At 42.6% G+C, this 24811-nt stretch overlaps 1 protein-coding gene across 2 annotated transcripts in view; it reads right to left on the bottom strand.

The window, feature by feature from the left end:
• EPHA5 (EPH receptor A5) overlaps nt 1–24811 on the bottom strand; it is a 169481-nt gene that overhangs the window by 83557 nt on the left and 61113 nt on the right. The window lies entirely within an intron of this gene.

The raw sequence follows: 24811 nt of genomic DNA on the forward strand, positions 1-24811 counted from the left end.
GCCACTTACAGACAGTGCATACTTAAATACCTGCACAAAACCAGAATGAGAAGCTGTTGATTATGTTTTTCCCCTTGCATGTGCCTTTGCTGGGGATTTATTTCCATTGTTGAATGCGTAAGAAGCAACCTCTTTTGAGTACTGCTTTGAAAAACATTGTGCTTGAGGTTGTTGGTTTGTTTTGTGGTTTTTTTTCAGTCAGTCTTAGAAAAACAGGTAAAATACATCTCATGGTTTTCATTTAAGATGTTCTACACCCAGAAATCAATGTCTCAGTAAACAAATAGCAACATGGTGTGGAGGAGATCTCAAGACTGACAGCTTTAAGGCATTGTGATAAGGTTGCTTCCCCAGGGTCTTTTTATCTGCAAACCTGTGATGAATTTTAAAGTGTTCCATGTAAGACAGACTGCTCAGGATATAGCCTGAACCAAGCATGCTCACCATGAAGATATTCCTTCCAGCTCTGATATACATGCACAAAAGACTGTAGTGGGTTGACCTTGGCTGGACTCCAGGTGCCCACCAAAGCCACTCCACCACTACCCTCCTCAGCTGGAAAAAGGAGAGAAAATTTATCAAGAGGCTTCTGAGTTAAGTAGAGGCAGGGTTCACTCACCAGTTACCATCATGGGCAAAACAGATTTGACTTGGAGAAACTGGTTTAATTTCTTACCAATCAAATCAGAGTAGGATAATGAGAAATAAAACCCCAAACCTTAAAATACCTTGCCCCACCCTTACCAAGCACACATCACTTTGCTCCCGAGTTCTCTAACTCTTCCCTTCCAATGGTGCAAGAGGACAGGGAATGGGGGTTGTGGTCAGTGCATCCCACATTTTCCTTCCTTCTCAGAGGGAATGACTCCTCACACTCCTTCCCTGCTCCAGTGTGAAGTCCCTCCCATGGGAGAGAGTCCAAGTGACACTTCCCCATGACCTGCTCCAGCCTGGGTTCCTTCCACAGGGTGCATCTCTTGGGAACAGGCAGCTCCAGCATGGGTCCCTCCCTACTGTCACTGCCAGCAAACTTTTTCTAGCCTGGGCTTCTTTTTCCATGAGGCCACAAGGTCCTTCCAGGAGTCTGCTTCCCACAGTCAGAAATTACCTCTGCCATCCACCTGCTCCAAAGTGGGGTCTGTCACAGGCTGCAGGGGGACACCTCCTCCACCATGGTCTTCACCAGGAGCTGAAGGAAAGTCTCCTCTCCCTTTTTCCTCACTGACCTGAGTGTCTGCAGAGTTGTAGCTCTCACATATTCTGAGGCCTCTCTCTGGTTGCATTTGCACCATTTTTTTTCCCCTTTTACCCTTTTAACTAGGTTGTCACAGAGGTGCTACCACTATTGCTGATGGGCTCAGCTCTGACCAGTGGTGGATCTGCCTTGGAGCTGGCATTGGCTCTGTTGGTCATGGGGGAAGCTTCTAGAAACTTCTCACAAAAATCACCCCTGTAGTGCCCCTCAAACCTCGTGATACAAACCCAATACAGAAAGCTCTTTTTGTTCTCACAAATATAATATGTGACTAAGGGTATCTTAGGAATCTTAATTTTTTTTAAAAGAATATGTGGAAGTGAAACAGTAATATCTTTATTCCAGCCTCCTGAAACAAGTACTCTTTCACCTAAGAAAAGCACTCTGCACTTCCTCTGCATGTGCTAAGGTGATAACAGTCACAGGTTTGCACATATACACCCTGGCTTTAGTTAAAAAAAAAAAAAAAAAGCTGGCCCTGTAATCATAGTGTTATATTTAGAACTACAAACCTACTGTTAGCAACTGTCTGTCTCAAAAAGAAGAGACATGGAGACATGTTAAAGCAGTTCCAAAGCACTGCTGGTTTTTTCCCCTCCAGAAATAATAAATGAAATAATTCTGCCCAGTGTGCTATCAACAATGCACAGGTCTGCTACCAGACTTGCAGAAGTTACCTGGAAATCCCAGAGCTTTTCCATCTACATTCAAACTTTCCCAGATATAATTAGCTCGCAAAGGAAATGAACTTACAGCAAAAACATGACTATTATCCCACCAGGAATATTCCAGACAATCACAGCATGAAGGTCCTGCGCTAAAATTCAGGCAGTGATGACAGAATTCATCTTCACCCATGGAAAAAGTACAGGTTTTGACTACTGATCCCTTTTCTTCTGATGGACCAAGTAGGACAACTGCCTCTAAAGTTGGCTCTGCTTTCTGCAGTACCAGAGAAACTCTCCTGACATTTTTCCTTTTCTGCCACTGGTTTCTTCACCAAAGGTGAGACATTTGTACATCAACCCCTAACTCCTAGAGCCAGCAACGATGAAGATCACTCCTGCATCAAAAGATGCCTGATTCAGGAGCATCCCATAGATCTCCCCCAGACCCCACCTCCAGTCTTGCCTGGATCACAAAGCTGCCTCATGTAACCCTGACACAGTTCCCAAGCCCACCACAGGCTGTCAGGACCCCAACATTTACCTGCAACCTCTTCATCCTGCCCTACGGGATGCTCATCTCCAGCATCCCTGCTGACCTCTGCAAAACAGGTACCCTCCCACACCTTCCCCAGCTCCCTTTTCTTCCCACAAGAGAGGCAGAGAACAACTAGCAGGACTGGAGGGATTTACAGCTCTTAAAAATCTAATTTCCAAAACTGCTCATCATTCAACCAGTGCTCCATACCTAGGATGTGTTCATCTGATTTGTGTCCATACACCAGGGCAGGTGAACACACCCAGGGCAAAATTTATTCTTGGTGGCTGTTACCAGACTTGCCATGAGCTGCCCTCATGCTTTATAGCACATTTCTTGGTTTCCAGCACAGAGCTGTTTTTTTTTTTACTTCTCAGCCACCTTCAAATGCTGCTCTACCTAAAGCAAGGACATATTATACAATCTCTGGAGAGCCTTCTGGGAGAGAGGACCACAAAACAGCTCCTCTCTAGCCTACAATTTTTATTTCAAAGTCAAATCAAACTCACTTGTACACACAGACAATAGAGACAAGGAAACAAAAGCACAAAAATTCACAACAAGAGCAGCCCACGTCTAGTGTGTACTTGATGTAATTAGCCTTCAAAAAGGACTTGAATTTATCTCATTATGTCCCATCAAGGCAGACAGAAAATCATTACACCACAAGAGTTTGCTGTGCTTGCCTACTTTGTGCAAAGCAGCAAATACAAAATAAGTCAGTTTTCCTTGACAGATTTTCAACGAGGTGCAGCTTGTTAATGATGGTGTGAGATGTTGCTCAGCTCAAAGGGAATGTTTGGTTTTCATGAATAACCATGGAGCTAGCAGATGTACAACACAGATAATGCATGTTTTAATGAGTGATGTGAAATAAAACTGCACTGGACCAAATTTGTGTATAATCTGCAGGCTCCCATGAGTCAGGTAAGTTCCTTCTCTATCCCAAAAGGTTTAAGAAGGAACATTCAGGAGTATTAAATTATACTGAAAACTCCAGCATGAGTCCTCATAAACAGCCAGCAGAGCAGCATGTTGTCACTGAAGTGAAATACTCCTGTGTCAGCTGGAAAGGAAGAATTTAGGGACAGGAGATGGGATATGCAAAGGAAAAAAAAAAAAAAAAAAAAAAAAGAAGACAGAAAATAAATACAAGAGTAACCACAATGAGTACAATGTGCCAAGTCCAGAGCACTCCAGGAGGTGGTTTCAGGGGATCAGAGGGTCCCCCCAGCACCACCCTCAGCCCCTTGCAACCAGCAGCCTGGGGACCAGTCTGGATGGAAGCACAAAACCCCACCTGTGTTGGTGTTGCAGAAGCAGCTGTAGCTGCATGGGTGTTTCAGGTCCATCTAGTACCTATTAGGATGCTTACTTGTAATTGGAAAGCACAAGTGTAACTCATAAGGCAGTGTCACAAATCTAGAAATAAAGCTAAGAAACAAAATCTAACAAAAATTAATGAGGGTAAGGCTGCCTAGACTAGACAGAGTTATCTGACTGAAAATGAGGTTTCCTCCTCAGGCTGTAAACTGCTTGTGACTCTCCTTCCCATCCTTTAGTCCCATTTTCCTTTTCAAATGTCAGACTTCTTCAGGCAGGGATAAAGAGCTAAAATTGCCAGAGCTTTTGGAAGGAACCCCGGTGTAGACAGACCCATAATCCATACCAAGCCAGTCCTCAGTTAAATACAAGCAGGATGCACTGTGTGTGTTTTCAGCAGAAAGGAGAGTAGCTCTGGAGCTCATCAACTCTGATTTTCATTAGCACATCACTCCAGGACAGGGAATATGCCTTGAGAGGTGAAGGATTAGAGGGAAAACAAGGTACAAATAAACCAACCCCTTTTCTGTTCTATGGAGCTGCCATGCCTTAAAGCCTTTGCATTGGGAAGAGCAGGCTGCTGCTTCTTAGATGCATCCAAAACCTCAAAAAGGGTTTAATGTGGTACAGTCTTTATAACATGGAATAAATTAAACCGCTGAGCAGCTCCAAGACTCATCTTGTGCTCCTGACACACTTTTACTTACAAGAACACACACACAAAAAAACCCAAAACACCCCAAAACCACAAGCAAACTGTTTTTATGTCTCTAAACCAATATAAACAGATGTTCTCAATGCTCTTAAGTATTTCAAGAGCTACAGCAACCCACCATTGAGCACACTCCTTCAGAATTTACAAGCAAAGGTCCCAAGAGGTAATCCTGCCCACCCTAAGAGCTCTCCTTCAGCTGCAGGCTGACACCAAAATTTCTGCCAAAGCTATAAAGCTACAGCAAAATGTGTTAAAATGCAGTGATTATATCTCCTTTAGGGTTGCTCTTGCTATGTGCAATAGTGCTATGCTGCTTCCTGCAGCACACCTTGGGGATTTAAAGGGAATTAAATAAATACCCCCTAATGAAACACTATAATTCAAAGCTGCTGGTTTGTTGAAACCAACAGCCTTGCCAGCATCTTTTGGCAACTCTAACATCCAACACTTCAGCCCAAGAGCTGTTAAACATTATTTTAAGTTTGTTTCTGAAGCTTGCTGAATAAGTGAGGCATCTGAGGACTTTCCACCTTGAAAATAAGACTCAGCCCTTACCTTAGATATAAGCTGATTCATACACCTCAAGTGGTAAATACTCTTTTGTTTGTTCTAACAGAACATTTTGTCTTTCCATGCTGTTCTATCCAACCCCATGCTAACCCAGGCTGAATTACCTCCATTCTGCATTTAAATCAGATCTAGCTCTGAATACCAAAATAACCATGAAAACTAGAATATAAATAGATTGGTACTTTTAGTTCCCCCCTTTGAAATAACCCTTTTTTCTACTACTCACTCACTAAATTGCCACATGGCAATTTATGACCTGGCCGTAGTTGCTAGAAAACTAAGAATTAATTGCCACTAATGACATTAATGTTTCTTCTAAATGATATAAAACTTCATCACATGGCATCACTCTGAAAAATTAATCAAATTCCCAAGCCAGCTACATTTGCAAGCCATAAAAATACCTAGAATACAATGCATTTGAAAACGCTTGTGATTACATTAAGCTCTTAATGGGCTATATTTCTGCATATTTTGACTTTGCTCTAAAGAAGACTTTGAAGCAATCAATCAGATTTTGAAGCAATCAGCCAAAACCTGACTCAAGCCTAAACTCTCAGCAGCATGATGGAGGAGCTAGGAAGGAGATTTATCCTGGCATATATGCAAACCCATGCCCTCATTGGGTTTCTTTTTACAGAAGGAAAGCAAGATATGGAAAATAAGTGCTCTTAGGGGAAAGAGATTTTTTTCAAAAGCAGTCAGCACTCTATGGGTGTGTTCCCATCAACTGCATCCACAGCAGACCTAGCTGGGTACACTTTGCTTTTGTGGTGTTTTTTATCCAAATTTTCCTGTTGCAAAAAACCCTGGGAGAAACCAGTATCTTTCCAGAGAAATTCCTGCTTTGGATGAAGTGTCATTTCCTAGCAAACCCCAAATTTCTGTGACCAACAGCTGCATGCTCATGCAAGTGTGTAGAGAGATTCTTCAGCTCTCAGGCCAGGTGGCACCCCTGGTCCTTCTTGCTCTCTGCTCACAAGGGACAGATCCAGGTTGGTCTTACTGACTGAGCCCCATTACAATTAAAAAGGCACCCACAGCCTCTCTGCCTCTTATGGCTATAAAATATCTACATCCATCAATTTCTCTATCTATAGAATTCTGTTTGTTGATCGTTTCTTTGTTCTTTGAGGTACAGGACCTTAAATTATGCTTAAATTACTGTCTCAGTTTTTTTTTTAATGAAGACAAGCTGAAATCATTTTACATCCTTCAACAGAGGAAGCAATGACTTACAATGCTGCACCTAAGGAAAAAAAAACGATTTAAGATACAGAAGGTGACAGAGAGGCATTTGTTTCTGCACTCTTGTAAAAATTACTTGAGTTGCCTGGCTCTGTGCATAATCCAAGAGGTGCAAGTGTCTGTTTGGGACATTTCTGCACACAAAAATACACGCCCCAGGTTACCCTTTGTTACACGAATGGTAATTTAAACAGTCAAGCTGCACTGCATGCTAAAAGAGGGGAGGCTTGATGGACAAGCTGCAGAACTCCCTTGAGTTGGACAGAAATGTTGACTGAATAGCAATAAGAAGCAGCATCCCTAATGGCAACAGGGGGACAGGATCAAACTGGAAAATGAAGCAGGCAAAACTCCCTTATGTCCATCTGTGTAGATGTATTATGGACTTTAATGCAAATACCAGTCAGGAAAACCTTGTGGAAAACAGGCTTCTTCAAAGCCATGTGCTTACTGGCACAGTGCTACAGTAATAGGGTTTAAGTCTTCTGGTTTAGTCTGCCATAGGGATCTGGAGCTGAGCCAGCAAAGAGAGAAAGATTCTCTAATTATGCTGTGGCTTGGACAATTGCATCCCATTGTGTTAAAAAAGATGATGTTTGGGAGGTTTTATTTTGATGATTTATGTCGTGTGTTTACCAACAGTTCACGGTTTTAGCCTGTGCTAGCAGATTGTACATATGCAGGCAGTAAAGAAATAAAACTGCTTAAAATATTTCCTTCTGGGTAGGTTTACCTGGTGCAGCTTTCTTTGTATGGATAAGATTTCTAGGTGGTACAAAATCAGCCTCTCTTCCACAGATCATTTTGGTCCAAAATAGGCAGCATCCCACCAAATAGCCAGCATCCCAGTGATGCTAACACCTACACAAAAGGGTCCTTTCAAACCACACGTTGTTTGTTTCTATCTTTATGACAATCTGTCTCAGGAGGTAAATGTGGTAGAAGTGGCTGCAGACAACTTATTTTAAAATTATTCCTGGGTAGTTTATGGCTGAACATATGTGACTCTGAACACATCCATTCAAATTCCATCAGAGGGCGACGGAGATGGATCTTTTACAGTTCTTCTGAACAAAAAAAGACAGGAAAGATTTATGCATTTTTGCCTGTGCTAAGTATGTTAAATGAGTTGATTTATATATAAAATAACTCTGGAAAAGTGCTTTTTCCCTGCAAATTGAAGATACAGGTGATGCCAGCCAATTCTGGAGCAGGCAGGTGGTTTTGAGGTGCACAGAAGGAAATGTGGATGTGTCTTTTGGGGAACATCTCCCTTCAGTGGGATTTTGCATTGGAGCACCAAATACCATTCACAGTTTATTTTTTAAAGTTGTGCAAGTGAGGACCCAAGGTTCATTATTCTGCACATAAATTCTCTTGTCACCCAGCAAAATTTAAAAATAAGTAGTTGCAATTAAACGTGGTGCTACGTTATTTGTGTAGGTGCATTAAATCTGCAGAAAGCTGCTATAAAATATTCCCCTTCAATACAAGGGATTTTTATTGCACTTTTCTTCTATACTTTCTTCTCCCTGGCCAAATGTATATCACTTCCTGCCTATTTTTCCTCTGTTACTTAAACACATCATTTTCCAGCCAGTGTTTCTGTTACTTTTGTCTTGAAAGAACAAAGGGCTGTAATCCAAAACTAAATGTGTCTTGATTATTTGTGAACAAGGCTGCTGAACTGATTACTAGACAGATAATTCCAGTATTCCCTTGCTATTGAGGACCTCTTCACATCTCTGCATTTTGTGGTTAGAGCAGTAAATTATACACACCAAGGCTGCCCAAGGCTGCAGAGTGAATATTAATTCTGCCAGGAACTCCAGAAACTCTTAAGGAATTGCTAATTTAACAACACACTGTGAAATTATTTTTTTCTTTCTTTACTAATTGCTGTGCTATTTGAAAGCGACTTCACTGCCCTTATCATCTTCTGGCACAAATAAAGGGAATATTTAATTCTGCCAGGAAATGACAAAGTTTTCTCCCCAGTAGTCTCTATACTGATAACTAAACATAAATATGTGAAGCAAGTGCTAATAAAAATAGGCTAACTTGCTGCAGGTATTTCTCTGTCAATGTATCCAGGTGATATTAGCAGCATCTGACAGAGAAGCACAGTGATACATTTCATTTGTGCCTTGACATTTTGATTCTGTTAGGGAATATGTGCAGGGATCTGGCTTTTTCTCGAAGACCTCTACAGATGTCAGTCTGTGCAAACAGGATTTGACAAGATGTCCATTTAGCAGGATGGGAGGGCAAAGAAAAAAAAACTAAGAAAAAAGAAGTAAGGAAAGAAAAAAAGATGCTCTTCACATACCAAGCAACTTGAGAAAAAGAGCACCTTGGTATGTGGGATCTGAGGCAGTTTGCATCCTTTAATCAATAGTTCTACCAAGAAAGGTGGACAAGAATAATACAAATTGAAGGCAAAGGAGAAAGAAGACAAACAGCCAGCACTGGAGAAGGCATCAAGAACACTGCACATTCATCCACAGGATGACTTTGGGCTGGTCTTTTTTAAAAGGAGAGAGGGGAAAAAAAAAAAAAAAAGCAAGCAAGCTGTCCTTCCCCCCCAGGGCAGCTAGGGGGGACTTTTTACAAGATCATGTAGTAAAAGGACAAGGGGCAATAACTTTAAACTGGCAGAGTGTAGACATTAGGAAGAAATTCTTTGCTTTGAGGCTGGTGTGGTGAGACACTGGCACAGGCTGCCCAGGGAAGTTGTGGATGCCCCAAACCTGGAAGTGTTCAAGACCAGGTTGGGTAAGACTCTGAGCAACGTGGTCTAGTGGGAGGTGACCCTACCCATGAAGAGGTCCTAGAACTAGGTGATCTTTAAGGTCCCTTCCAACCCAAACCATCCTATGATTCTTAGAAAGGGATGAAATGAGACATCTGCCAAGCAAAGCCAGTCGTGTCCTCCTTCCCTTGCTACTCCACTGTGGTAGAAAATATGTATTACTGAAGCAGTAAAGTGCTTTCAATTATGGCCTCAAACCCAGTAATCTCCACTGATGTGGATAAATTGCTGACCCCTCTATCACTGTTATTCATGATGCATAACAACCTTGGATTTTCTCTGCAGCTTAATAAAACCTGTGGGGAATTGGCACAAGGCTTTCATTCTTTACAGCCAGCCTTTCATGTTGAAATCTGGATTTCCTGGAGGGAAACTGAATGGTTTAGAATAATTAGTGATTTACATATAGAGTTGTCAACAAAGATACATGGTATTAAGTTACCAAGATGAAGGGTTCCACCTTCTCAGCTGCTACTTTTGATTTTATTTTATTTAAGAATTCTGTATTTTTATTCTGCTCACATTCTTCTATCGCTAGCAAAGTGGCCTGAAGCAGAGAGCAAGAGGAGAGCACTAAATCGAAGGCTTGAACCACTTCTTCCTCAGTTCCCTGGCAGATTTAAAGAGCAACTTGACACTAAGACTTTCAAATAATATACTGTTGGATCTGCCACAGCAGAGAAACTCTGTTTCAAATAATACAATAGTCCAGGTGATGGTGCAATTACAATTAACCTCCAGCCCACTGTGCCTAATGACAAATGATCATGTGAATGAGAAGGACCCAAGTATAATAATAAAAAAAATTCTGATTCTTACATATTTTCAAAAATATATTCAGTGAGGAAAAAGCCAAGGGACACTAATTTTAGTTTTCCATCCAAAACAAATTAATAATCCTTGATAATATGCATACAGGTTTAAATGCAGGCTGCCAACCAGCAGCAACAAGGATGCATCAAAGTCTCCTAATGCCACAGCACTGTAATCAGAAAAGTACTAATACCCTGCACAGCTATGAATCTCAAACCAAGAAACATGAATTTTATCAGTGCTGGATAAAAAATGAGGTAATATAACCCTAAAATAGCATGCCAAACTTTTGGCACACTTACTGGGCCCAAGGGGTTCCCATTACAAGGTCACTAACTGGGGAGGTGTCCTGTGTTGTCCCACTGGGTTTTGCACTTTTTCTGCTTTATGTCCCCCGTTTTTTACCCAACTCATGATCTCCCTTTACCAGGGAGCATCCTCCCCTCTCTGCTCACGTATCTTCAGCATTAAGCAGAGCTATTTTCCAGCCTGCTTACTCTGCAGAACAAGCAAGCACAAAGAAGGTCCCAACTCCAGGAAAAGCTGAGGCACTAATTTCCTTTCCTGTCCCTAACAGAAGAAGAGTTTATTTGCCCCAAACACTCCCCAAGTCAGAAGTCAGTGCTCCTCCAGATCTGCTGGCAGAGCAGCTGGAGTGATCTTTCCCTCACCTGCTCCACTGCAGCAACCTCATTAGTTGAAATAGTTTGGTGCAGCTTTTCCTAATTCACACACTCTAATTAGTGTCCAGACCTAAAGGGGCAGAAACTTCCAGATGAGAAGCAGCAGGACTCCTGTATGTGTATATATCTATCTTTTTATATTTATATGTATATGGCAAGCTTATGCAAATTCTGTCCCACACTATTCCTGAACCTGGTATTTTCTAGCACAGATATCCCAAGAAAAAACAGGAGCAATATGGATGGGATGTCCACCCATATGTCAACACTTGCACCTGGAAGAAGCAAATTACTTGCCAGGCACCACCAAGATCTCTTTTGAAGCCAAGCAAATTTTTACCTCCTAATTGCTCTACAGCCAAAGGACACAGCCCCACATGGCCCACACCTCAGGACATGGTAAGCAGGCAGCAAGCAGCACTGTGCCTCTGCTGGCTCCTCCTGCAGAGGATGTTATGTGAAGTATTTACCTAGCTGAGCTATTTTATAGTAGCTAATGACAGAACTAACACAATTAGGACATAAGCCTTATAATGCAGAACATTATGTATAAAGGTTTCTGCATAGATTTATAACACCTGTTTCAACACGCCTTTAGACAGGTTTTGGTTTTTTTTCCTATAAAATAAAAGACCACAAATACAATGCATTCTGGTAATTATGTCTGAGGCCTGATTAGGGAAACATTACTTCATGAATTTTAAGCTATGACATTTTCACTAATCTTCTCTTTTACAACAGCAGGGAAAGAAATAGTTTTCATATTTCTCTGCTTATAATTTTCATGCTATGGATATTATCTGCTGGTTTCTGGATTTCCTCAATAGCTCTTAAAATAACCAAAATATACTGCCACGGTCTATGAAACTTATGTGTGGCTTACTAAGAGAGCTGTATGTCATTCTGAAGATGAGCAAACATAGAAACTAGCTATCATTTTTTTTAAGTATGTCAAATAAATAAATAACCAGATTGCTATCTGTTTTTTCCCTTCAATGAGACTGCTGCTTAAAAGGTTCTAAACGATGACATTTTTGCTTTTGCAGAAGGTTATGCATCAAACTTCTCATACTGCCTTGCACAGATCAGATGGGGTCTCTTGTCAGGTTTCTTAACCCTGTTCTTCCGTAATGGAATAGCTACCACTAGTAGCTCCCTACACACCAGTTTGCCCCTGACAGACCTTACCTTGCATCCCTTGCAACATCTCACCTCATCCCCAACCCCACAGACATTTTAATAATAATAATATAATATATTCAGATTCAGCTTGTCTTTGTAATTTGCCTTCCCAATTACTGTCACGCTTCAACACTCGTCACTTGTCTCAGATAACCAAATATTAGTCTCATGTAACCTAAAAATTCCCTATACAAACTGCAGGGAATTCTTCCAGTTCTGAGATAAATTAACTGCTTATCAAGGGCAAAACTGACAAAGGTTGTTGGATTGTTATTTTCTTACATAAATCCATGGTTTATTGCTTCCCAGCCCTTAGCTTTTTCATGATCCATGGATGAAGACCTTTACATGTATCATTTCAGCTTACAGCAACACAATTACAACCACTTAATGTGTTTCAGGAACAGTCCCAGCTTAATTTCCAGTGGAAACAAGAAGGTGCATGGTCTAGCAAGGCATAAACTATCAGCCTGTGCTCAAATCCACCTTCTTTTGCTTGCCCATTGGCACAAGGAGATCCCAGATCCACTGATCCCAGCTCCTCAGAGCAAAGTCCACGTGGATGCTTTCAGAGCCTGACTGTGGCTCTTCCCTTTCCTGCACCTCAACCACCACCACAGCAGGTCCTTTGCTTGAGGTTATGCTAAGCCCTGCAACTTCATCCTTCTTTTTCCTTATCTAATCAGCCTTTTGGAGGTTATCTTCTAAAAACCCCAAAATCAAGCCTGGCAGCAAGCTGAAGAGTCTCAAGCCACAGAGTTTGATCAGTGCTTAAATGGCAAAGCATTTAAGCTGCCCTTGCCCCTGGAAAAGAAACTTACTCCAGACTCTGTGAGCACAAGGATGCCAAGTCCTCTTGTCCTGAAGGAAAGGTGAAGGCTGCCAGAGGGTCTCCAAAATAAGCCCTACACATAGAGGCTTCCCCTCAGCAATCTGCCTACAGACAAATGAGCACCCCACCACTAAATAAGCCATCCCACCCAGACACATATAGTCCATAATTCTTCCAACCGATGTCATAACTCCTCTTTTAGAAAGGAGGGGGAAAAAAAAAAAAAGTATAATCCTTTCCACCAGAAACTAAGAGGGTGGGCTCTCTTCAGTGCCACAGCAAAGCAGAACTGATGCTGCCCATACAACCTGGGGTTTGGAAATAATGTATTTATAGAAGTACATTAGGACCAATTTAGAAAAGGTTATTAGATGAAGTAATGCTCATTCAGGCAAGCCTAAATGATTTTCTTATTTCATTGAATCAGCAATAATGTACTCTTACAAATGCAAGAAATATATAGCCAATCACCTCCTCCTTCAGTGACTTCTCCACTTGTTCCGTTCCATGGGCAGCATTTGGTTGGGGTTGCTTTCAGAAAGACAAAAAAAACCCCATCAAAAAACAATGCAGTAACTCATTTACAAAGCCTTCTCTTCCTGGTAATCTTATTTTATCTCTGTAGCATAAGGCAGAAGCAAACATTGCTTGTTTCTTAATATCAAGCCAGAACTCTTAAGAAAACTCTTAAGAAAACTATTGTTTTCTTCGTTATTCTGCTGGAAGACCTGCAGCAATATGTTAGACATTGGTAAAGTCTATTGGGGAAAATACAAACAGTTCCTCTCTTTTCATCCATATGCATGGGAAATTGTGCTGGTCTACATGAACTGGAAGATTTCATGCTGTTGCTCTAGTTAGGTCTTCTCAAATTAAAACAACACATGCTCTAAAAAACCAGTAAATTCACTGCAATTGGTAATTCAGAGACCGAAGAGTTTTAAAAACCTTGACTGATTGTGTTGCTATATCAACTGATTATTCGCAAGGTAGATCTCAAGAGACATGTACCGCTAACTGCAGAACAGGGTTCTGTGCCTGCAGTTAGCCCTGGCTGAGCCCTGAAAGCCCAATCCAGCCTTCTGGCACCCAGAATTACTGAGAAAAACGAGGAGCTGCTGGCAAGTGAGAGTCTTCACTAGGCAAAAGCATACAGAACCCTTTTGGTTTTGTTGTCCACTGGCAACATTTGTTGTTGGGACACTGGGTATTTAACTGTGTTTTTCATGTCTGTGTGATTATGATTCCAGGCTGCTTTCAGCTCAACCCCCTGCTGCACAGGTATTTGGATAACAAGACTCTCTTCTGGTCTCCTCCTTCTGCTTTTACCCTACCCAGTATTTCATAGAACCATAGAATCGGCTGGGTTGGGAGGGACCTCAGAGATCATCAGGTCTAACCCTTGAACCACCACTGCTGCGGTTACCAGACCACGGCACTGAGTGCCACATCCAGTCTCTTTTTAAATATCTCCAGGGACAGAGAATCCGTCAGAGAATGGGGGGGGCAGCCCACTCCAATGCTTGATCACCCTCTCCATGAAAATTTCTTTCTAATATCCAACCTAAACCTCCCCTGGCAGAGCTTAAGCCCATGGCCTCTTGTCTTACTGGCAGCTGCTACAACCAACATGGCTCCAACCTCCTTTCAGGGAGTTGTAGAGAGTGATGAGGTCTCCTCTGAGCCTCCTCCAGGCTGAACACCCCCAGCTCCCTCAGCCCTTCCTCACAGGACTTGTGCTGGATCCCTTCGCAGCCTCCTTGCTCTTCTCTGGACCTGCTCCAGCACCTCAATCTCCTTCCTGAACTGAGGGACCCAGAACTGGACACAGGACTCGAGCTGCGGCCTCACCAGCGCTGAGTACAGGGGCAGAATCCCTTCCCTGGACCTGCTGGCCACGCTGTTCCTGATTCAGGCCAGGATGCCATTGGCCTTCTTGGCCACCTGGGCACACTGCTGGCTCATGTTCAGCTTCCTGTCAATCCAGACTCCCAGGTCCCTTTCTGCCACTCTGTGCCCAGCCTGGAGCTCCCCATGGGTTGTTGTGGCCAAAGTGCAGGACCCAGCACTTGGCCGTGTTGAACCTCATCCCGCTGGAATCAGCCCAACTCTCCAGCCTGTCCAGGTCCCTCTGCAGAGCCCTCCTGCCTTCCAGCTGATCCACACTCCCCCCAGCTTAGTGTCGTCTGCAAATGTGCAAATGGTGGACTCAATCCCCTCATCTAAATCATCAATAAAGATATTAAACAGAACTGGGCCCAGCACTGACCTCTGAGGGGACACCACAGGTGAGCGGCCGCCATTTTGAGGCAGCCGCCATTTTGAGGCAGCCCCGTTCAGCACCACTCTCTGGGGGCCTCCAGCAGTTCCTACCCCAGCACAGAGTGCTCCTGTCTGAGCCCTGGGCTGACAGCTTTTCCAGGAGAATGCTGTGGGAGACGGTGTCAAAGGCTTTGCTGAAGTCCAGGTGGACTCCATCCACAGCCTTCCCCTCATCCACCAGGCGGGTCCCCTGCTGATAAAAGGAGATCAGGTTGGTCAGACAGGACCTGCCTTTCCTAACCCTGTGCTGGCTGCGTCTGATCCCTTGTCCATCCTGTAGGTGCTGTGTGATTGCCCCCAGGATGATCTGCTCCATAACCCTGCCAGGCACTGAGGTCAGGCTGACAGGCCTGGAGTTTCCCGGGTTCTCCCTCTGGCCCTTTCATCTCTAGTTTTACAAGAAATTAGTATTTCTTAAGAGTAACCTCAGGGGGAGAATTCTTTTTGTCATCTCCTTTCTATAAAAGTATTTGCTGCTAAAGTATGAAGGCAAATAAATGTTGCTGCAATGATTTTATAGAAGACAGGCATTAGGAAATTGCTGCTGCTCACAAGAAATTTCACAGCTGCATCCGTGCCCGAGCTTAAATTCCCAAGCCTACACTCTGCATAAAGCCTCCATCAAACACCATCACAGAAAATTGATTCATAAAGTGTACCCTTTATGAAGACAGACATTTTTCATTCCATGCTACAAAATCAAATTTAATAAAGGAGACTGCTTAAGCAGGCATTTATTTTTTGCCATAACCAAGTCCAGCAAATTTCTCGGGAAATTTGCATTCAGCCAGGCGATGTTTCTGAGCTGCTACCAGAGCTCATTCTCTCTTAGAGGGAAAATGGCAACATTTGGCCTCTAAAAACAAAAAGGCACCAACTCGCCAACTATTAACACCCTTCACAAACATGCCTTTAGTGTGACAGAAAGATGTTGGGTGAAAACTTTGTAAGCCAGAATTGAGTCTTCAGAAGTTCTGCATGCCCAGTCATAAAAAAACTAAATGCATTTAAAAGGCCAATTTTTAATGATTTGGCAACCCAAGTCCAGACGACTCCCAGTACCACTGGCTGCTTTGAAAACTTATAATTAAGCAAGAAATAAGTGGGATTTTCAGCTTGTGCTATAAAAGTGTCAGTGCCCAGACAGTCCTAGAGACTTAATAAGCCATCTCAGAAAATCAGGAATAACTGAGGGCTCACCATTAGCTTCAATGCAACAGAGGTTTTATTCCACGTATTTCACTTGCATGCCGGCATACAGGTTTCGAAACCTAACTTTAATTTACTTCTCTAGGAAATCTCACTCTAAAAAAAATCAAAAACCCATAAGGATTCAGTTAGGAAACTGGAATTACCTGGACTTGCATAGCTACACAGGAATGCACATAGCTGAGCAGCTGTTTCTAAGGAGTTGGCATGAAAGCCTGGAAGATTTGCTGGTTTAGGACCTGCACTACAATTTTGTTTGATCCAGGAATAACTCTGCTCAAAAGTGAATAAAAAATAACCTTTGATGTAGATCAAAGACCCCACCTGCTACATTTCAGGAATTGGGGACCTGAGAAAGAATCTGCAGCAGTCCAGCAATGAAGGCAGGGAATCAATAAAAGAGATTTGGCCAAGAAAAACTTAGCTGATCCTTCAACTCCAGCCTAAGAAGAGTGCCCTTTGGAAAGGTCTGAATCTATCTCCCTTATCAACTGCACCATTTTTCTGAACCATCCCTGCTGAGCTTTGCTCCCCTATGAGCACTTCGCATCCTTTGACATACCCTTTCCTAAATGTTTTCCCCTGAGCCAAACTGCTCAGGATACCTTCCCTGGATGTGGCCATGGCAAAAGTCAGCTTTGGTATTGTCTCAAAGGTAAGGAGCAACTACAGAAAACAAAAAATCCATAGTAAGGTGGAATCGGCTATGATGGAAAGGTGTGGGGCACTTGCTGGAGGGGGCACAAAGAACTTTGCATAGTAAAAACGGGAGGGGGAAAAAAATACAAGGAGAAAAAGGGAATGCAGAGCCAGGAACTTGCTGGTGCCAGTTCCAGAGAATAGTGTTGCTCCCTGGAGCTGTACTGACCTTGCCAGAGAAATTAACATATTCTCCATGCTATGTCTTTTTTGTTGTTGCTTTTTTTGTTTTTTTTTTTTTTCCCCCCTGTTTTTTATAAGCCCAAAATACCTTGCAGCGCTTACTATCACATACATGTACAGATTAAGTTTAATATAAAGCACTTCCCATTACTGAGTGAAGGTGCAGGAACACCTGCTCCACATCGCTTCAGGCAGACAATTTCCCTGTCCTAACCTTTTCTGCAGCCAACATGGCAAGCAATTTATCACCATCATCTCACTTCATTCACTTCCCTTGTTGACTGACAGCCATCAAAAGTCTTGTTATTGGCCTGTTACTAGGTGGCACAGCCATCAGCTAACAAGGTCTTAAAAAAGAGAGAAATTTCCCAAATCCCATTACCTGAAGGCTCTCCCTCCTCCAAGATTAAGATTTGCGTGTGTTTGTGTCAGAGATGTCAAATGCATTCCTGACCCTTTTTAATGACTTTCAACCTTGCTTCTAGGTGAGGAGAAGCAGCAAGAAAGTCCTCAGATGCACAGATTTGCTTTGTAGAGTTTAAAACCATCAACAGTTGAATTTGCTGGATGTTGTCAAGGCAAATCCACTTACCTGACTAATAGGTAAGCCTTCCAGACAGGGGCAAATCATGTAGTGATTTATCCCTGGTGACTCTGGCACACTGCTAGGAGTGTATTTATCTACCATGCAAGAAAGCTACTTTCATATTGTACCATATCCAAGCCCACCCCTGGAAGCAAAGACAAAACCCTTTTTAAACTTCCTACTCTATTCACTTCTGGGGATTGAAATGGAAAGGGGCAAACTTTTTAGTAGAGCCTGTTGTGACAGGACATGGCTTAATGGTTTTAAACTGGAAGAGGGTAGATTTAGACCAGATATAAGGTCTAATGAGGGTGGTGAAACACCAAAACACATTCAGAGAGGCAGTAGATACCCCATGCCTAGAAGCATTAAAGGTCAATGTGGACAGGGCTCTGAGAAACATGATGTAGTTGAAGATGACCCTGGCTCCCTGCATGGGAGGGAAGCGGGGGTGTGGACTAGATGATTTTTAAAGGCCCATCCAACTCAAACCACAGTTATTTCCTTGCCTAATTACAAAACATTATTCAAATGTTCTCTCAAATCTGATAGCTTTGTATACACACACATCTATCCACAAATCAAATGGGTTGGGGTCTTCACGGTGGTTTTTTTATGTGCTGTTTTGGTGGGTTTTAAAGCAGTTTTTTTTTTTACCTGGTCACCACATTCGAGTAATTTAAAAGAAAGGAGAAGGCAGTGCTCTTGCTGATGTGGGAAAATAGGTGCTCTGCAAACAAAATCTTTAGGAGGGAATAATATTTGAGTAACAGGTCTTGAACTAAAGGGCAGTGATGCACAAAAGAATCCATTCTATTATTTGCCTGGAAACAGATTACGATCTGCCCCTTACAATATCCTTATTTTTAGAATAATCAAACCTCAGCTTTTGCCTAGTAGGACTCCTTTTTTCTTCCTTTTTTATTTTCCCCTCCAAATCAAGCATTTTTTCAAGTACAGATCATTTCCACAGAGAAGTCAGTTCTTATTATCAGTGGACTTCTTAATTAATGTTCACTCTGTCTTTTTCTGTTGCTATATTGAATTTGAATGCATATGGCTTAATAGACACACCAGATGCTTTTTCCCTAGGTGGTTTAGGAGCTAATGCTTCATAATTTGAAGGTTTTTTAAAAAAAAAAAAAGTGAGGCTCATTATTTAGTGGATTAGCCACCTGTTCAGAAGAGGAGACAACCTGAAGGAGCTAACTTGCCTGGCTATAAAACAAAGACCAGAGACTTGGAAGGTGCTCTGCTGCTTCTTCATTGGAGAAGGAAGCAGGCAGCCTGGGCTTCTTCCTTCTATCAAAGCCTCTATCAGAAAACCAACAAGAGAAATTATGTCTTGAAGAAATACCATTGTTTGCCCTTACCCTTCTCCAGGACAGGCAAGGACTGAACCCAATGCACTCTGACTTCTTCCAAGGCTGCCCCTTGAGACTCTTCCTGCTCCAGTCATTTGCTCCCTCTTCTATTTCACCCTCCCTTAGGGTTTGGAAGGTGGATAGAGATAGAAAAACACAGGTTAACACACATTAGCCTTTAACATCTGCCTCTGCCACCCACAGAGATACCAGCAGTGACATCTCAGACTCAGGCATCTGACAGACTGAATCACTGAGTGTGGTTGATACCCATCCCCAACTCTCCTCCCTGAGCCTAAAAGGTCAGATAGAAAAGTAAGCAATTCTTGCTCTCTATTATTAATAATGCAGAAATATCTCCCATGTGTCACTTTCAGTGTTTGAGGTCACACCTGCTGATTTAGAAAGCAGACAGGCAGAGTACAAATATCTCTGGCTGCAAGAAATGTGGTTGGTGTAGTAAAGCACATGATTTAAGAGTTCAAGTTTTAAAAACGTGTTGTAAAACAGAGCTCTGAAGGTAAGTACATACTGTGCATTCTGGGCATCAGAGAGAAGCTTGCAATACATGCCAGTAGATGTGGTTTTAAGTACTCATGCAGACAAAATTCTGAAGCCAAATGCATTGGAACAGCCCTCCTGGGATCTTTAGACTGGGTCAGCTCTAAACAACTTTTTAAGAAGATAAATATGGAGAATCTGACAAAGCTACATCCACAATTGCCATAGATTACAACTACAATACAGCCTCACTGCAAATACATTTTGCTTCCAAGTAAGGTTAAACCAGCTTTCCAGATTATTTGGAACAGGTGATACAGTAAAGTTGTTAAACTGAGTTAAGGGGCAGGAATGTATAAGTGAATGCTTATGGCTGACAAGGACTACAAGAACAGTGGAAGTTCTCCCTGCTCCTCACTCCTCTGATGCTTTCAAAGTTTGTTGTTTTATTCTTCCTTCAAACCAAGAGAAATATTAACTCATTGTTTAGGCTAAGTCAGCCAGCTCTGAGTTGCCAGGCTGAGCAGGAGCCTGTGCTGAAGCATCTGTTCACTCCCACCCACCGAGTGAGGGTTTCACCTCCCCAAATGCTCATTGCCTGCTTCACTCAGCCCATGGCTCAATGCAGCCCAGGACATGGGCTCCTGAGACATCTTCTTGGGTTGTCCTTGAAAGACAAGAGCTTGTTAACTCTGCCTAAGTATCCCAGGCTGCAGTCCCATTCTCTCTAGTGTGTTAAATATAAGCTGATTTGGACTTCTGGTTCTGGAAACATGAGATGCTCACATCAGCAGGAGGGGAGAGGAGAAATTGGTGCAGAAATAGCTTAGTGCAGCCCAGCCAACCACCAACACATTTTGCCTCTCTAGTGCTATCACAGAGTAATCTTCATTTTTAAAAGGCAAGACTTTAAAACAGTCCGGAGAAAAAGACACCCAGAACATCTACAAGGCTTACAGTGATATACATACAGAGAGGAAAAAACCAACATTACAAGATCTTCACAAAAATGACACTGGCCCTGATGAGTCCCCTAGCTGCACTTCACACAGGATTAGGGAAACTCTCTCCATATGCAATGAAACTGATAAATTCAAAATTCCCACCCCCAGTCCAAGAGCAACCAGGGTAATTTGCCAAGCCTGACTAATGCCAGCTGATCAGGAGCTCAAATAGTTCCAGCTGCAAAGATGCTGATTCTGGATGAGTCAGGAAGAGGCATCTTTTTAAGAAGTTTCCAGTGTTCATAGAAAGGACTACTGCAATCATCACTTCTGAGCACATACCTAACATCAATGGCAATTTCTTGCCCAGTGTCTTGTAGCCCATCAAACCACAGCACTGCTGCAGCTTGGCCTGAGTGCCTTTGCCAAAATTCAGGCATACCCTGAAGCCAACAGGAGGCAGGAACACATGCTCATGATGTAGACAACACTGCACCCAGTGGCGTTTCCTCAGGGACCACCAGGAGCTCTGCAAAGCTCCCCCAAACCCAGCAAAACCTCCTCCAGCCATCTATGATGTACAAACTTATCCAGCAGATTGTTCCTCCAAGGCATCTACTACTTATAGCACAAATCAGCCCAGAGATAAGAACAGAAATGTGAGCATACACTTTCAATCTGCTCCTTCAACATATTCCTGATACACATCATCACTTAGTCCCCAGCTCAGAGACATCTATGCATTGTGCTCAACATATTGCATCAGGGGGGTATTTTCAGTGAGTAAAGCTGTGCACAGGCGTAAGTCAAGGGAGGGGAGTATGGACACGTGCATGAGAAGCATGCAGGTCTGAAGCAGAAAGAGAATTGCACTTACAGCAAGCAAAAATGTATCATTTTTTATGTGCAGCCACCTAATCCTTTTCTTTTAGATCTGGACGGCACTAGATCACATTGATAGCATTGTACTACCACATGTCACCAATCCCCTTATATGTGGTGTTCCTAATTTTTTTTATTCTCTGAGGAAAGAAAAGAAAAAGAAAAAAAAGAAAAAGAAAAAAAAAAAGAAAAAAAAAAGCCTCTTTAATGAAGCTGTTCAGCCTTGTTTGAACAGCAAAAGCAGGAGCCAACCTCATCGGTGTTTAAGAGTTACCAGGGCCAAGTGTGTTTCCTCACCCAGCATCAATCCCAGCCCTTTGAACCAATTGCCACATATTCCAGGAGCCTGCCCACACTACTATTTTCACACTTAGCAACTGTAAAATTGTTAAAGTGATATCTTTCCACACGGCTGCTCTGTTATTAGTGCTTAGTTTGGCATGCCACCTTAGTTACGGCCTGTAAATGCCACTTTCAGCACTTCCCAGGGTAACCTTGGCCATGAAATCGGAAAATCAGATCATTTTCTGGTCTGTTTTCTTCTTTTTCTCTGGATGAGATTAGATTTTGCTACGCTTGACTGACAAACCTCATTTGGGATTCCAGAGGAGGCCAAAGCCCTGACCTCCTTAAGAAGGGGGAGGCAAAGATGTCTCTAGCTATGATGAGGAAAAAAAGGGCTAATTTCAGCACATCACATAACAGGCAATTAGTAATAATTTGCACTGAGAGACAAACACGCTTGCAAACTACGTTCAGAGAGTGCTTCCCTGCCAAGTCAGGGTGATTAGCTTTATTTCTCTAAAATGATGTTAAAATAGAAGAGGTTTTCTTCTTCCTCCATGTTATGTTTCTGTTGCATTTGTCTCAGGAAAATAGAGCACTGATAGGTGAGGGGTTTCTTTAAACATTTTAACTAACTATGGAATTACAGAATGATTTGGAAGGGACCTTAGAGATGATCTAGTTCAAACCCCCCTGCCCTGTGGGCAGAAAACATTCAATATGCAAAGTCTGAAAATTTGATAGATTAGGACTAACCCAAAGACTTCATAATCTTTATACTCTTTGCCAATCCAACCACAGCCAGCTCTCCAGTGTTTCTCAAAAAGCATGGGCCAGCAGCTCCATTTTCAAATCCATGTCTTGTCAATTTGGAGACCAGGATGTCATATGGGACAGCATCAAACACCTTGCACAAATCCAGGTCCCAAGAACACTTCTTTCCTGAGCAACACTTCCAGCTTTTTGAACTAACTTTCATAGAAAACTGTTTACAGACAGATATGATGAGCTGGGGAAAAGGATCATAGAATCATAGAATCAACTGGGTTGGAAGGGACCTCAGAGAACATCAAGTCCAACCCTTGATCCACTACTGCTGCAGTTCCCAGCCCATGGCACTGAGTGCCACATCCAGTCTCTTTTTAAATATCTCCAGACACGGAGAATCCACTACTTCCCTGGGCAGCCCATTCCAATGTCTGATCACCCTCTCCAGAAAGAAATTCTAATATCCAACCTAAACTTCCCCTGGCACAACTTGAGACCGTGCCCTCTTGTCTTGCTGAGAGTTGCCTGGGAAAAGAGACCAACCCCCCCCTGGCTCCAACCTCCTTTCAGGGAGTTGTAGAGAGTGATGAGGTCTCCCCTGAGCCTCCTCTTCTCCAGACTGAACACCCCCAGCTCCCTCAGCCTCTCTTCATAGGATATTTGCTTAAGTCCCTTCACCAGCCCAGTTGCCCTCCTTTGGACCTGCTCCAGGACCTCAATATCCTTCCTAAAGTGAGGGGCCCAGAACTGGACACAGTACTCAAGGTGTGGCCTCACCAGGGCTGAGCACAGGGTATAATCTAACCCAGCTCACAAGAATGAGCTTGCAATGGACACCATCCCTTCCAACCCAGGTTTAAAACCTCTATAAAGGTGACATGATAGGATACCATATTTTGTGTCTTCCCAACCTAGCTGGAAGTTGGAGGCTAACTTTTCCATTGTTGCTAATTATCCTCAGGCAGGGTAAATGAGGTACATTGAGAAGTGACAGGAATTGATTTTTCTCTGTGCATTTTTTCTATTTAGACAGTGAGTGCCCAGCTAATGAAATGAACTGCTGCAGCACAAAAGTGGATTACAGTATGTCAAACAATCTGTGAAAAGCATCCATCTCAATGTCCTTCAGTCTTCCTTTGTGCCTATAGCTTGACCTGCACTTCAGTGGCCTTTAGCAAAGCAGGTACCTGAGGACAAGGGCTAATTCAAACCATGTCAGTCAGTACAGGACCATGTACTCCTGACAAGGTGACCACAGAGAGCCCTAGAGAGCTGGGGCCATCAGTTCTGCAGAGCCCCTGATAGGACATAACCCCATAAACACATTACACCCAGAGAGACAAGAGGAAAATACTTTCCTCAGCCATGATCTGGCCACTGTTAAATGTCAGAAACCACAGCAGCCAGCCACAGCCACCTCATCTTGAACAACAGCTCTGAATCAAACAAATAGGAAAATCCCTTAATTTTAATGGTTACAGTTTAAAACGTAGACTAGACTTAGGGAGCAAAAAACCTCTGCAATGCACAGACATGTGAGTAATAATATGCTACACTTTTTCCTGTTGTCATCAGATCTCCATGAAGTTTGTGCTCAAGGATCATATCAGAACTCCAAGAGTAACAGGAATTCAGAAAATGTCTCATGTTATTTCACATCAACCCTGTCCAACTAATAAATTGCAGTACATTGCAAAAATTAAATATTTTACATCCTCATCAGGCACTCACACCTCTCCCTCAGACAAAAAAGAGCCATGCCAGGCTCAGAGTCTATCCCAATGTTGGTGTTCAAGCTGGGGTACAGTTTGGCTTCCTCCCATTCAGCTACATCATGGACTGGCACCTCCTTGGACCAAGTATGAGCTGACAGTTTTGTATGGACACCCTCCACACAGCACATCCAATCTGGAATATTACTTATGGGTGAGGAATGAGACAAGGCAGTTTTTGAACCTTGTCCAGTGATAACCCCACTCCTCCAGATCTGCAGCAGGACAAGAGGCCAAATTCCTCAAGTGTTTGTTCCTTAAAAAGTAAAAGTTCATCTGTTATCACCTGTTATCCTTTGTTCATCTGGTAATCCTAGTTAAGAAACAGGATAAGGGACTTCCATAGTTAGGAGAAATGTTGGTAAAGCTCATAACTCCCTCTATTTTGCTGCTTTGAAAAAAAAACCACCATGATCCAGACTCTTTCAGGCAGAAGAGCCTAGAGCTCTTCCCACATCTTTTTTAATTTCTTTCCCCCTTGTACAACACATCCTACCTGTTTTCATTGTGCATGAAATTTCCTATTTTATGTTAAAAAGTTCTTTATCTGTTGCTGGTCTTGTATTTGATTGTCAACTTTTCTGCTCATTCTATGTTTTTGTTATTAATAAAACAAAAATTAAAAAGAGTGAGGCAATAAAATGAGATCTTATAATGAAT

The sequence above is a fragment of the Calypte anna genome, chromosome 4A, assembly GCF_003957555.1.
Source record: "Calypte anna isolate BGI_N300 chromosome 4A, bCalAnn1_v1.p, whole genome shotgun sequence".
In the NCBI taxonomy this organism is placed as follows: domain Eukaryota; kingdom Metazoa; phylum Chordata; class Aves; order Apodiformes; family Trochilidae; genus Calypte; species Calypte anna.